Source organism: Thalassophryne amazonica, chromosome 6 (genome assembly GCF_902500255.1).
Source record: "Thalassophryne amazonica chromosome 6, fThaAma1.1, whole genome shotgun sequence".
NCBI lineage: Eukaryota > Metazoa > Chordata > Actinopteri > Batrachoidiformes > Batrachoididae > Thalassophryne > Thalassophryne amazonica.
This window is the reverse complement of record NC_047108.1, coordinates 5,285,258-5,299,652: the sequence shown is the minus strand read 5'-3', so window position 1 is coordinate 5,299,652 and position 14,395 is coordinate 5,285,258. Positions and strand designations below refer to the sequence as shown.

Genomic DNA, 14,395 nt, shown 5'->3' with positions numbered 1-14,395 from the left:
TACTAGTCTCATTTGAGGGTGGGCGCTAAAGGGGTAAAATATGACACATATGACATAATTTCTCTACTTCTGAGTTTTTCGGCAAATTACATACAAAGTGAAAATGCAAAGAAAAAGTGACGATGCAGTGGAAAGTGGACATGTGTTGCAGTTTGTTTATGACCCAGAGCACAAACATGTTGAGAGGACTGAGCTACTCTGGTTAGCTGTGTGGGTTAACGCTTACCGACACGACCGCTCCCACTGCGGTGGCCTGTTATTTAATGTGTGTAAGTAGTTTGCATGCTGGCGCCTAGTTCGTCATAATGGCTAACAACAAAAATCACTCTGTTAATTAAAAATGGCCAAGTTATCTCCCCACACGGATATTTTGAGCTACGTTTGTTTAGGTCAAAGGTCACAGGGAGCAGTGTCACTGCTCTGTATCTCCAGTTGTGCTCATCAACAAAACAATAACGCAAACACACGCAGGTGACTCACAACATGAAACCAGCCATCTGTTCTCAGAGTTCCGATAAAGCCACACTTCTTTTTGTTATGCTAAAATTCTTCACATCTTGAAGGTTTCTGCAGCAGACATTGAGGCCAGAACGACAACATGGGTGTAATTATCTGCTGGTAAACGCATTAATTTTTAACGAATGTCTGTAGTAAATTATGCCGAGGCCACAAGGTCTATAAATAAGTGGGCGCATCTGAATATGCATTTGCATAAATTAAACATTTATTCAGGAAGCACTGGACAAAGGTGCAGGAGGAGGTGGGAGGAGCACCAGCATCGTGTGTGTGTGTGTGTGTGTGTGTGTGTGTGTGTGTGTGTGTGTGTGTGTGTGTGTGTGTGTGTGTGTGTGTGTGTGTGTGTGTGTGTGTGTGTGTGTGTGTGTGTGGCGGGGGGGCAAAGGCAAAAGTCACTGTTGGCCTTTGGTGGCGCTCACAGCTGCAGTTATGTGGGACAGCGAGCTGGTCCACTGGACTAAGTGGCATCAAAACAACTTCATCTGTAAAAGTCCCACCAATGTCTCACTCAACAAATGCAAGTTCTTGAAGTCAAATTCATCAAAGTCAGCAGAGAATTTTTTATGATGAAAAAATTTACCAAAACAACGGTGTTTGGGTCAATTCCAGCCTCATTTAACAATGTCTGTATTGTACAGTCATGCATTCTGCAGCTGTCGGAAACGAATATCAGCTTTCTGCAAGTAGAAACGCACTCGTTAGCGTGCACGCATCTGACCAGGGGCCTCATGTACAGAGGCTGCGTACACACATAAACGTGGCGTACTTCCGTCTTCACACTAACTTTCAGATGTATCAAAAGGGAAACGTGCCGTGCTCCACGGCCAGTTCATAGCTGGCGTACGCACCTTTCTGTAGCTATTGTTCCTTTGGTGACACCTAGAGGTGAGGCTGGGAAACTGTTGTTAATGTGAAAGCAGGAAGTCATCAGAGTGATGCATCAGTGAACAAATAGTTTGTTCGTTTAATAGTCCCAAATGAAAACCAGCACAATGCACATTTGGGCATGTGCTCATTCAAAATGGTTTTGATTTTTGGTTTTTGTTTTTCTGGTGAAACTAGAGCTGCAAACGAACCCCAACACAGACCACAAGAGGGGGTACAATGAACTCCATTCCTGCACTCAGACAGTAGTGGAGACACAGCCAAGCAGGCGGACGTCAGCTGCTGGCTTGGAGACGCTGGGGCCGGCGGAGGAGTCTGTGCCCCCTCCTGGCTCACTGTCTATTCAGAAATAACATGAAAATGAACTAATTAAACATGTGTCAAAGTGTTTAATATCCTGGCATCTTTACTCATGAGCTGTGTATTGTGAGCAGCCTATAGGGCACCGTAGTCTCTTTGGAGGGCGGGCGCTAAAGGGGTAAAATATGACATAATTTCTCTACTTCCGGTGGAAAAAACACTGCATTTTCAATGGGTTTCCAGGCAAATTACACGCAAAGTGAAAATGCAAAGAAAAAGTGACGATGCAGTGGAAAGTGGACATGTGTTGCGGTTTGTTTCTGACCCTGAGCACAAACATGTCGAGGCAGTTTGCAGGCGAGAAAACGGAGCTACTCCAGTTAGCTGTGTAGGCTAACACTTACCGACACGATGTCTCCCACTCACTTCGTCTTCTTTTCTCCACCGGGAACCAAAAAAAAAAAATCCTTTTTCGCAACCGCTTTGGTGATTGCAGCCGAAAACAAAACAGTACAGTAAGTTCCGTGTGAACTTATGCTGTGCACATATTGCACAATGGAGCGCAGGTCCCCATAAGTGGTCAAATCCCACGATATCACGCAGGGTTCAAACGATACTGCGGTGCCCTATTGTATGACCGGTATAATGACAACATTTACGAGTTCAGCATGAGATGAGAGCTGCATCACCCACCATCACGGCCACTTTTGTGTCTAAAGGGGTGAACTCCTCCACTCTGTCCCCCCACCTGTTGTGGTCACGCTTTGGCGGTGGACAGAAATCCTCTGTCTGACTTTTTTTTCCTCAGTGTGTGTGTGCTGCTCCAAGCCTCACCATTCATAGCCTCACACACAAACACGCACTCATTTCTTTTTCATTTCACATTGTGGCAAGCTGCGTGGGAGAACAAAGACCGAGCCACAGCCTTCATTTTTTCCTACACTCTGTGCTTTCATTTTTACACATGACAGCACAGAGACAATGGCGGAAGTCATCGGACACACAACACGTCACACTTATTCCATTCTATTCTTGTGTTCCATTATGGTACTGGCAACATGACATAACTAAACCATTTAAATAAATTTGCATATTCAGATGGGGCAGGCGCAAGGTGAAGTAAGGTAGGGACCTATCTGATCTAGTATCAGTATCGGCTTCCGATACCAACGTAATCAGAAAATACCGATAGAACCTGCGGCATTTTCTGATACCGGAGAGAAGACACGTCTGTGAAACCTCTCAATTGCTGCATGCTCTCTGCTCTGTTTAATGCTGAGCGTGAGGAGGCAAGAGGGGAGGGGGAGGTTTTTGAGCTGAAGCCGAGCAGTTTCTTCCACAGTGTTCTAAACCACGGGTAGCGGCAAATTTCCGCCCAGCTGTCTGGTTCAAATAGTCTGTGCTTGGATTTTCCATAAAATGAACTGAATTGTTGCTGGGGGAAAAAAACAGCCACTTCAGCATGTCGAGGCTGTGAAACGCTATGAAACAGCAGCTCAGAACACAGCACAGGAGCAGAGCTGAACTGAGTTTCTCTAAGCTGAATGGGGGAAAAAAACTCCATCAAAATCCTTCAGTATCAATCCAGAGTTCATCACGTGAGCATCGCTGATGATACATTTAGAAATTTACAGTTCATTTTACAGTTGTAAGGCTTCGTGCTTCCAAAAGATCCACGTTTGCTCAGCAGGAAAAGGGCAAGCAAGCAAGAGAGAGAGACAGAGTGAGCGAGAGAGGGATAGAGAGAGTGAGGGAGAGAGGGGACTTATTTTTTAATTTTTACTGTAACACTTGCTTTGACAATGTAAACATGTTTCCCATGTCAATAAAGCTCCACTGATATTGAGAAGGAGAGACTTTGAGACAGACAGACAGAGAGGGAGACAAATAGAGAGCTGTCTTTTCTCTTCTCAGTCTATAAAGATAAGTCTATAAAAGTCCATAAATAAAAGTACTAAACTCTTTCACCAAAACATCAAATCTAGGCTTGCATCTTAGATGTACCTTCTGGCAAATTGTAGCTGAACTTTCAGGTTTTCTTTTTAAGAAAATCCTCCTCTAAACACTTCATCATGAAGCTGTATAAGTGGGAATACAAAATATTGTCATAAAATCAACAATAATGATAATAATAATATTAAAGCAAACAGACCTCTGGTATCGGAATAGTATCAGTATTGGCAGATATCCAAATTCAGGGATCGGGATCGGATCGGAAGTGAAAAAATGTGCATCTCAAGGGAGGAGTTTGGTACTTCTGCATGTGCACTCAATTTCACTTTGATTAGGATGTGCAAAAGGAATGTGCTTGAATCCATGCGTACGCACAATTTGATACATCTGAATTTTTTTGTGCATATGACAGTGTCTGGGTTTTACGGTACGCCATGTTTCACTAGGAAATCCACACGTTTTTGTACATGAGACCCTGCTTCATGCTGACATTTAAATGCAAATGGATACAGTGTCATGGCTCTGTCCCCAATTTATTTATTTGAGCAGCGTGGTGGCCAAGATGTTTCCAGAGCAGAAGGTTCCCGGTTCAAGACCACCCAGGCCCATTCGCCATATAATATGGAGTTATGTGACAAAAAATAAAAAAAAAATAAAAATCAATGGCTGTGATGACCCAGAGTGGGAAAAAGAGAGAAGCCATGAACAATTTACTCCATATCAAGAATAAATGGCTAATAACTCCACACTCCAAACTGCAACAGTCACGTATAGCACGCACTCACACACAGACACACACACACACACACACACAAAGTGCATATTCAGTGTTCTGTCACTAGCAGGCAGATTTTGGAGATTATATTTTTAATCATCAGAAAGATGTTGATAAAGAAAATAAATGTAAACAAACAAACAAACAAAAAACACAAAAAAGTGTCTCAGGCTTTTCTATTTCCCCACTGAGAAAAAAAAAAGCACGTTTGGAAGCTGCACTGCCGCCATGTCACCAGAAGAGGGCAGTGTGGTCAGCTGGGTCAGCACGTGTCTGTTCAGACCACAGAGTCCTATTGAAGATACATCTTCAAAAGGACTGTGGTTCAGACCCTCTAAACTTAAAACTATTGATCAAAAAAAATCATCAGAACACTAACTGCTCCTCTTTAGTTTAGGTTCAAAATAATTTTACAGATATGGAATTAGATTTAAAACAAAGCTGGTATAAAGGGACCCGAGGTGGCTTGAGTCAAAATGGACAAAATGTTACAAACATGAGTCCTCTTACACACACTTAAATGTACTAATTTATTGACATATCAGAAGATTAATTTACTAAATTAATTCACTTAACTGTGGTACACACACACACACACACACACACACACACACACACTACTGCTACTTACATTTTAAAATATGCAGTTTTATAATTCAAAGTCAAACAGAGAAGAACTTGAGATATAAGTGGTCACTACAGTGACATGCAAAAGTTTGAGAAGCCTTCATCTTTTTGATTCAATTTTTGCAAAAAAAGAAAAACCTAAAGAGACAAGACTCTAACATGTTAGAATCTTAAAAAAACTGAGGGAAAGTCTTTCCAACTCAGTGAAAATAAATCTCTATAGAGCATATAAATTAAATGAAAATATCAAAGCCAACATGATGAAATGTATAAACAGACACCCTTTAGTATCATCACTTTTATAACCTTTTTTCAGACAAGTCAGGGGAAGGAACAATTCCATGAACATTTCCAAGTCACTGAATCTTTGACGTAATTTCCATCTGTCATTAAAAAATACAAAAAGCAGAGTATGAAAAACCTGGGGCAGGTCTCAAAAACACAGTGAGAAGTGAGGGAAGCCACCAAGACATCCATAACCGTTTATCAACAAACATGATCTGATCCAGGCATACATCTAAATTTCACATCTTCTTCATTAGAAAACATTTCAAACAAACCCACTGCTTTAAGAGATGAAAATCAGAATTTGGTGCTGCTGTTTGTATTATTGTGTGATATACTAAGTACAACCCCAATTCCAATGAAGTTGGGACGTTGTGTAAAATGTAAATAAAAACAGAATACAATTATTTCTCTCTTCAACCTATATTCAACTGAATACACCACAAAGACAAGATATTTAATGTTCAAACTGATAAACTTTAATGTCCATCCATCCATCCATCCATCCATTTTCTTCCGCTTTATCTGGAGTCGGGTTGCGGGGGCAGCAGCTCAAGCAAAGCCGCCCAGACCTCCCGATCCACACACACCTCCCCCAGCTCCTCCAGGGGAACCCCAAGGCGTTCCCAAGCCAGCCGAGAAATGTAATCCTTCCAGTGTGTCCTGGGTCTTCCCCGGGGCCTCCTCCCAATGGGACGTGCCCGGAACACCTCTCCAGCAAGGTGTCCAGGGGGCATCCGGAAAAGATGCCCGAGCCACCTCAACTGACTCCTTTCGATGTGGAGGAGCAGCGGCTCGACTCCGAGCTCCTCCGGAGTGACTTTTGGTGCAAATATTTGCTCATTTTGAAATGGATGCCTGCAACAAGTTTCAAAAAAGCTGGGACAGTGGCATGTTTACCACTGTGTTACATCACCTTTCCTTCAAACAACACTCAATAAGTGTTTGGGAACTGAGGACACTAATTGTTGAAGCTTTGTAGGTGGAATTCTTTCCCATTCTTGCCTGATGTACGGCTTCATTTGTTCAACAGTCCGGGGTCTCTGTTGTCGTATTTTGCACTTCATAATGCGCCACACATTTTCAAAGGGTGACAGGTCTGGACTGCAGGCAGGCCAGTCTAGTACCTGCACTCTTTTACTATGAAGCCACACTGTTGTAACACGTGCAGAATGTGGCTTGGCATTGTCTTGCTAAAATAAGCAGGGATGTCCCTGAAAAAGACGTTGCTTGGATGGTAGCATGTGTTGCTACAAAACCTGAGATGTACCTTTCAGCATTGATGGTGCCATCACAGATGTTTAAGTTGCCCATGTCATGGGCACTAACACAAGATGCTGGCTTTTGAACTTTGCGCTGGTAACAATCTGGATGGTCTTTTCCTATTTCGTCTGAAGGACACAACATCCATGATTTCCAAAAACAATTTGAAACATGGACTCATCAGACCACAGCACACTTTTCCACTTTGCATCTGTCCATTTCAAATGAGCTCGGGCCCAGAGAAGGTGGCGGCGTTTCTGGATGTTGTTGATGTATGGCTTTTGCTTTGCATGGTAGAGTTTTAACTTGCACTTGTAGATGTAGCGACGAACTGTGTTAACTGACAATGGTTTTCTGAAGTGTTCCTGAGCCCACGTGTTAAGATCCTTTACAGAATGATGTCTGTTTTTAATGCAGTGCTGCCTGAGGGATCGAAGGTCACGGGCATTCAATGTTGGTTTTCAGCCTTGCTGCTTATGTGTAGAAGGTTCTCCAGATTCTCTGAATCTTCTGATTATATTCTGGACTGTAGAAGATGGAATCCCTAAATTCCTTGCAACTGAACGTTGAGAAACACTGTTCTTAAACTGTTGGACTATATTTTCACACAGTTGTTCACAAAGTGGTGAGCCTTGCCCCATCTTTGCTTGTGAATGGCTGAGCATTTTGGGGATGGTCCTTTTATACCCAATCACGAAAATTCATTAAGGTATGTCTTCTATAATATATTTCAGTTCTAAGGTAGAACTATACTAGTATATACTAAGGTATAGTGAGGAAAATAAGTATTTGAACACCCTGCGATTTTGCAAGTTCTCCCACTTAGAAATGATGGAGGGGTCTGAAATTTTCATCTTCGGTGCATGTCCACTGTGAGAGACATAATCCAAAAAAAAAAAAAAAAAAGAAACCTGGAAATCCCAATGTCTGATTTTTTAATAATTTATTTGTATGTTACTGCTGCAAATAAGTATTTGAACACCTGTGAAAATCAATGTTAATATTTGGTACAGTAGCCTGGTGCTCAATGTTTACAAACAGTTGATACTGTTTATCATGCTGCCTTAAGGTTCATTACGAACTGTAAAATGTCTACTCACCACTGTGAATTATACACTCGAGTAGGATGGTCTGCTCTGGCCACTCGAAGGGCTAGTCATCTCTACACTTTTATTTATAAGGCAATTTTGGGATTGCTGCCTTCATACATTTGTTTGTTAATTACTCTGAGAAATGTTGAATCCTATTCTCTTTGTTCGAAAGAGTATTTGTTGCTTTCTGTCCCCTTTGCTCAGACGGAATTGGGCAAAAGAGCCTTTGTTTATTCTGCACCTTATGCATGGAACATGCTACAGAAAGACTGGAAACTAACTGGTGGTTGGCTCTCACTGCGGTATTGTATCACTTCCTGTTCCGGAGCACAGCGGTGTTTTTCTGTATCTGTTAGCTGTTTAATCTGCTTAGTTAGATTGATCTAGTTAACTAGATAACGATTTGTTTCACAGTGTACTCTTCACATGCCTTAACTAAAGCACTCCCTCTGCTGAATCACCTCTAAATTATTTACACATTATCCACTTTGTGTGTTTTTAGGAATCTGCTAGCTTAGCGCAGCTACTAGCTCTTAGCCGGTTTAGCATGGCGGCTTCTCCTGTCTCTCCCGCACTTTTCTGCTCTGCATGTGAAATGTTTAGTTATTCCTCGGCCTCCTTTAGCAGTAACGGTACTTGTAATAAGGGTAGCTTATTCGTAGCTTTGGAGGCCAGGCTGGGCGAATTGGAGACTCGGCTCCGCACCTTGGAAAATCCTACAGTTAGCCAGGCCCCTGTAGTCGGTGTGGACCAAGGTAGCTTAGCCGCCATTAGTTCCCCTCCGGCAGATCCCGAGCAGCCGGGAAAGCAGGCCGACTGGGTGACTGTGAGGCGGAAGCGTAGTCCTAAACAAAAGCCCCGTGTACACCACCAACCCGTTCACATCTCTAACCATTTTTTCCCACTCAGCGACACACCCGCCGAGGAACAAACTCTGGTTATTGGCGACTCTGTTTTGAGAAATGTGAAGTTAGCGACACCAGCAACCATAGTCAATTGTCTTCCGGGGGCCAGAGCAGGCGACATTGAAGGAAATTTGAAACTGCTGGCTAAGGCTAAGCGTAAATTTGGTAAGACTGTAATTCACGTCGGCAGTAATGACACCCGGTTACGCCAATCGGAGGTCACTAAAATTAACACTGAATCGGTGTGTAACTTTGCAAAAACAATGTCGGACTCGGTAGTTTTCTCTGGGCCCCTCCCCAATCGGACCGGAAGTGACATGTTTAGCCGCATGTTCTCCTTGAATTGCTGGCTGTCTGAGTGGTGTCCAAAAAATGAGGTGGGCTTCATAGATAACTGGCAAATCTTCTGGGGAAAACCTGGTCTTGTTGGGAGAGACGGCATCCATGCCACTTTGGATGGAGCAGCTCTCATTTCTAGAAATCTGGCCAATTTTCTTAAATCCTCCAAACCATGACTATCCAGGGTTGGGACCAGGAAGCAGAGTTGTAGTCTTACACACCTCTCTGCAGCTTCTCTCCCCCTGCCATCCCCCCATTACCCCATCCCCGTAGAGACGGTGCCTGCTCCCAGACCACCAATAACCAGCAAAAATCTATTTAAGCATAAAAATTCAAAAAGAAAAAATAAAATAGCACCTTCAACTGCACCACAGACTAAAACAGTTAAATGTGGTCTATTAAACATTAGATCTCTCTCTTCTAAGTCCCTGTTAATAAATGATATAATAATTGATCAACATATTGATTTATTCTTCCTTACAGAAACCTGGTTACAGCAGGATGAATATGTTAGTTTAAATGAGTCAACACCCCCGAGTCACACTAACTGCCAGAACACTCGTAGCACGGGCCGAGGCGGAGGATTAGCAGCAATCTTCCATTCCAGCTTATTAATTAATCAAAAACCCAGACAGAGCGTTAATTCATTTGAAAGCTTGACTCTTAGTCTTGTCCATCCAAATTGGAAGTCCCAAAAACCAGTTTTATTTGTTGTTATCTATCGTCCACCTGGTCGTTACTGTAAGTTTCTCTGTGAATTTTCGGACCTTTTGTCTGACTTAGTGCTTAGCTCAGATAAGATAATTATAGTGGGCGATTTTAACATCCACACCGATGCTGAGAATGACAGCCTCAACACTGCATTTAATCTATTATTAGACTCAACTGGCTTTGCTCAAAATGTAAATGAGTCCACCCACCACTTTAATCATACCTTAGATCTTGTTCTGACTTATGGTATGGAAATTGAAGACTTAACAGTATTCCCTGAAAACCCCCTTCTGTCTGATCATTTCTTAATAACATTTACATTTACTCTGATGGACTACCCAGCAGTGGGGAATAAGTTTCATTACAGTAGAAGTCTTTCAGAAAGCGCTGTAACTAGGTTTAAGGATATGATTCCTTCTTTATGTTCTCCAATGCCATATACCAACACAGGACAGAGTAGCTACCTAAACTCTGTGAGTGAGATAGATTATCTCGTCAATAGTTCTATATCCTCATTGAGGACAACTTTGGATGCTGTAGCTCCTCTGAAAAAGAGAGCCTTAAATCAGAAGTGCCTGACTCCGTGGTATAACTCACAAACTCGCAGCTTAAAGCAGATAACCCGTAAGTTGGAGAGGAAATGGCGTCTCACTAATTTAGAAGATCTTCACTTAGCCTGGAAAAAGAGTCTGTTGCTCTATAAAAAAAAGCCCTCCGTAAAGCTAGAACATCTTACTACTCATCACTAATTGAAGAAAATAAGAACAACCACAGGTTTCTTTTCAGCACTGTAGCCAGGTTGACAAAGAGTCAGGGCTCTATTGAGCCGAGTATTCCTTTAACTTTAACTAGTAATGACTTCATGACTTTCTTTGCTAATAAAATTTTAACTATTAGAGAAAAAATTACTCATAACCATCCCAAAGACATATCGTTCTCTTTGGCTGCTTTCAGTGATGCCGGTATTTGGTTAGACTATTTCTCTCCGATTGTTCTGTCTGAGTTATTTTCGTTACTTACTTCCTCCAAACGATCAACATGTCTATTAGACCCCATTCCTACCAGGCTGCTCAAGGAAGCCCTACCATTAATTAATGCTTCGATCTTAAATATGATCAATCTGTCTTTATTAGTTGGCTATGTACCACAGGCTTTTAAGGTGGCAGTAATTAAACCATTACTTAAAAAGCCATCACTTGACCCAGCTATCTCAGCTAATTATAGGCCAATCTCCAACCTTCCTTTTCTCTCAAAAATTCTTGAAAGGGTAGTTGTAAAACAGCTAACTGATCATCTGCAGAGGAATGGTCTATTTGAAGAGTTTCAGTCAGGGTTTAGAATTCATCTAGTACAGAAACAGCATTAGTGAAGGTTACAAATGATCTTCTTATGGCCTCAGACAGTGGACTCATCTCTGTGCTTGTTCTGTTAGACCTCAGTGCTGCTTTTGATACTGTTGACCATAAACTTTTATTACTGAGATTAGAGCATGCCATAGGTATTAAAGGTACTGCGCTGCAGTGGTTTGAATCATATTTATCTAATAGATTACAATTTGTTCATGTAAATGGGGAATCTTCTTCACAGACTAAGGTTAATTATGGAGTTCCACAAGGTTCTGTGCTAGGACCAATTTTATTCACTTTATACATGCTTCCCTTAGGCAGTATTATTAGACAGCATTGCTTAAATTCTCATTGTTACGCAGATGATACCCAGCTTTATCTATCCATGAAGCCAGAGGACACACACCAATTAGCTAAACTGCAGGATTGTCTTACAGACATAAAGACATGGATGACCTCTAATTTCCTGCTTTTAAACTCAGATAAAACTGAAGTTATTGTACTTGGCCCCACAAATCTTAGAAACATGGTGTCTAACCAGATCCTTACTCTGGATGGCATTACCCTGACCTCTAGTAATACTGTGAGAAATCTTGGAGTCATTTTTGATCAGGATATGTCATTCAATGCGCATATTAAACAAATATGTAGGACTGCTTTTTTGCATTTGCGCAATATCTCTAAAATTAGAATGGTCTTGTCTCAGAGTGATGCTGAAAAACTAATTCATGCATTTATTTCCTCTAGGCTGGACTATTGTAATTCATTATTATCAGGTTGTCCTAAAAGTTCCCTGAAAAGCCTTCAGTTAATTCAAAATGCTGCAGCTAGAGTACTGACAGGGACTAGAAGGAGAGAGCATATCTCACCCATATTGGCCTCTCTTAATTGGCTTCCTGTTAATTCTAGAACAGAATTTAAAATTCTTCTTCTTACTTATAAGGTTTTGAATAGCCAGGTCCCATCTTATCTTAGGGACCTCATAGTACCATATCACCCCAACAGAGCGCTTCGCTCTCAGACTGCAGGCTTACTTGTAGTTCCTAGGGTTTGTAAGAGTAGAATGGGAGGCAGAGCCTTCAGCTTTCAGGCTCCTCTCCTCTGGAACCAGCTCCCAATTCAGATCAGGGAGACAGACACCCTCTCTACTTTTAACAATTAGGCTTAAAACTTTCCTTTTTGCTAAAGCTCATAGTTAGGGCTGGATCAGGTGACCCTGAACCATCCCTTAGTTATGCTGCTATAGACTTAGACTGCTCGGGGGTTCCCATAATGCACTGAGTGTTTCTTTCTCTTTTTGCTCTGTATGCACCACTCCGCATTTAATCATTAGTGATTGATCTCTGCTCCCCTCCACAGCATGTCTTTTTCCTGGTTCTCTCACTCAGCCCCAACCAGTCCCAGCAGAAGACTGCCCCTCCCTGAGCCTGGTTCTGCTGGAGGTTTCTTCCTGTTAAAAGGGAGTTTTTCCTTCCCACTGTCGCCAAGTGCTTGCTCACAGGGGGTCGTTTTGACCGTTGGTGTTTTTCCGTAATTATTGTATGGCCTTGCCTTACAATATAAAGTGCCTTGGGGCAACTGTTTGTTGTGATTTGGCGCTATATAAATAAAATTGATTTGATTTGATTTGACTGAATTAATTTCTTTGAGCACTTTTAAATCCAAACTAAGAGTTACTGAGGCCAACTGTACTATATGCACTTGTTTCTCATAATGTGTTTATAACGTCTGTGTTTTTATTGTATAAATATGTAACTGTATTTTGTGTTTGTTGCTGCCATTTTGGCCAGGACTCCCTTGAAAAAGAGGTTTTTAATGTCAATGGGATATTTTCTGGTTAAATAAAGGTTAGAAAGAAAGAAAGCCTTTGTTGGCAATTACAGAGGTCAAAATTTTGTAGTTTTTCACCAGGTTTGCACACACTGCAGCAGGGATTTTGGTCCATTCCTCCATACAGATCTTCTCTAGATCAGCCAGGTTACTGGGCTGTCACTGAGAAACACGTTGTTTGAGCTCCCTCCAAAGATTTTCTATTGGGTTTAGGTCTGGAGATTTGCTAGGCCACTCAGAACCTTGATATGCTTCTTACAGAGCCACTCCTTGGTTATCCTGGCTGTGTGCTTTGGGTCATTATCATGTTGGAAGACCCATCCACAACTCATCTTCAATGCTCTAACTGAGGGAAGGAGGTTGTTCCCCAAAATCTCGCAATACATGGCCCCGGTCATCCTCTCCTTAATACAGTGCAGTCGTCCTGTCCCATGTGCAGAAAAACACCCCCAAAGCATGAAGCGTCCACCCCCATGCTTCACAGTAGGGACGGTGTTTTTGGGATGGTACTCAGCATTCTTCTTCCTCCAAACACGGCGAGTGGAATTAAGACCAAACAGTTCTATTTTGGTCTCATTTAACCACATAACGTTCTCCCATGACTCCCCTGGATCATCCAAATGGTCATGGGCAAACTTAAGACAGGCCTGGACGTGTGCTGATTTAAGCAGGGGAACCTTCCGTGCCACGCATGATTTTAACCCATGATGTCTTAGTGTATTACCCACAGTAACCTTGGAAACAGTGGTGCCAGCTCTCTTCAGGTCACTGACTAGCTCCTCCCGTGCAGTTCTGGGCTGATTCCTCACCTTTCTTAGGATCACTGATACGCCACGAGGTGGATCTTGCATGGAGCCCCAGTCCGCGGGAGATTGACAGTCATGTTTAGCTTCCTCCATTTTCTAATAATTTCTCCAACAGTTGATCTTTTTTCATCAAGCTGCTTGGCAATTTCCCCGTAGCCCTTTCCAGCCTTGTGGACGTCTATAATTTTGTCTCTGGTGTTTCTGGACAGGTCTTTGGTCTTAACCATGTTAGTAGTTGGAGTCTTACTGATTGTGTGGGGTGGACAGGTAACGACCTCAAATAGGTGCTTCTAATTTGGAATAATAAGTGGAGTGGAGGTGGACGTTTTAGAGGCGGACTAACAGGTTTTTGAGGGCCATAATTTTTGCTGATTGGCAGGTGTTCAAATACTTATTTACAGCAGTAACATACAAATAAATTATAAAAAACAATCATATATTGTCATTTCTGGATTTTTTTTTTTTTTTTTTTTTTTTTAGATTATGTCTCTCACAGTGGACCTGCAACGAAGATGAAAATTTCAGACCCCTCCATGATTTCTAAGTGGGAGAACTTGTAGGGTGTTCAAATACTTATTTTCCTCACTGTACATCAAAATATATAAAAAAAATAAAAAGTTAGAGTAAAATAGAAGAGTAGAATAGAGTAAAGTAGAGCCACTTAGGTGCCTGATCTTGAGAACCAGGGAAAAGCTTTTTTATCCCATGGGAACTCTCCCTACCCACCCAAGCGGCTCAAGATAATGGACATATCATAATAATA

General features: G+C 42.0%; 1 protein-coding gene across 2 annotated transcripts in view; it reads right to left on the bottom strand.

The window, feature by feature from the left end:
• LOC117511786 (nucleolar protein 4-like) overlaps nucleotides 1–14,395 on the bottom strand; it is a 418,634-nt gene that overhangs the window by 335,736 nt on the left and 68,503 nt on the right. The gene's annotated exons all lie outside the window — the stretch shown is intronic.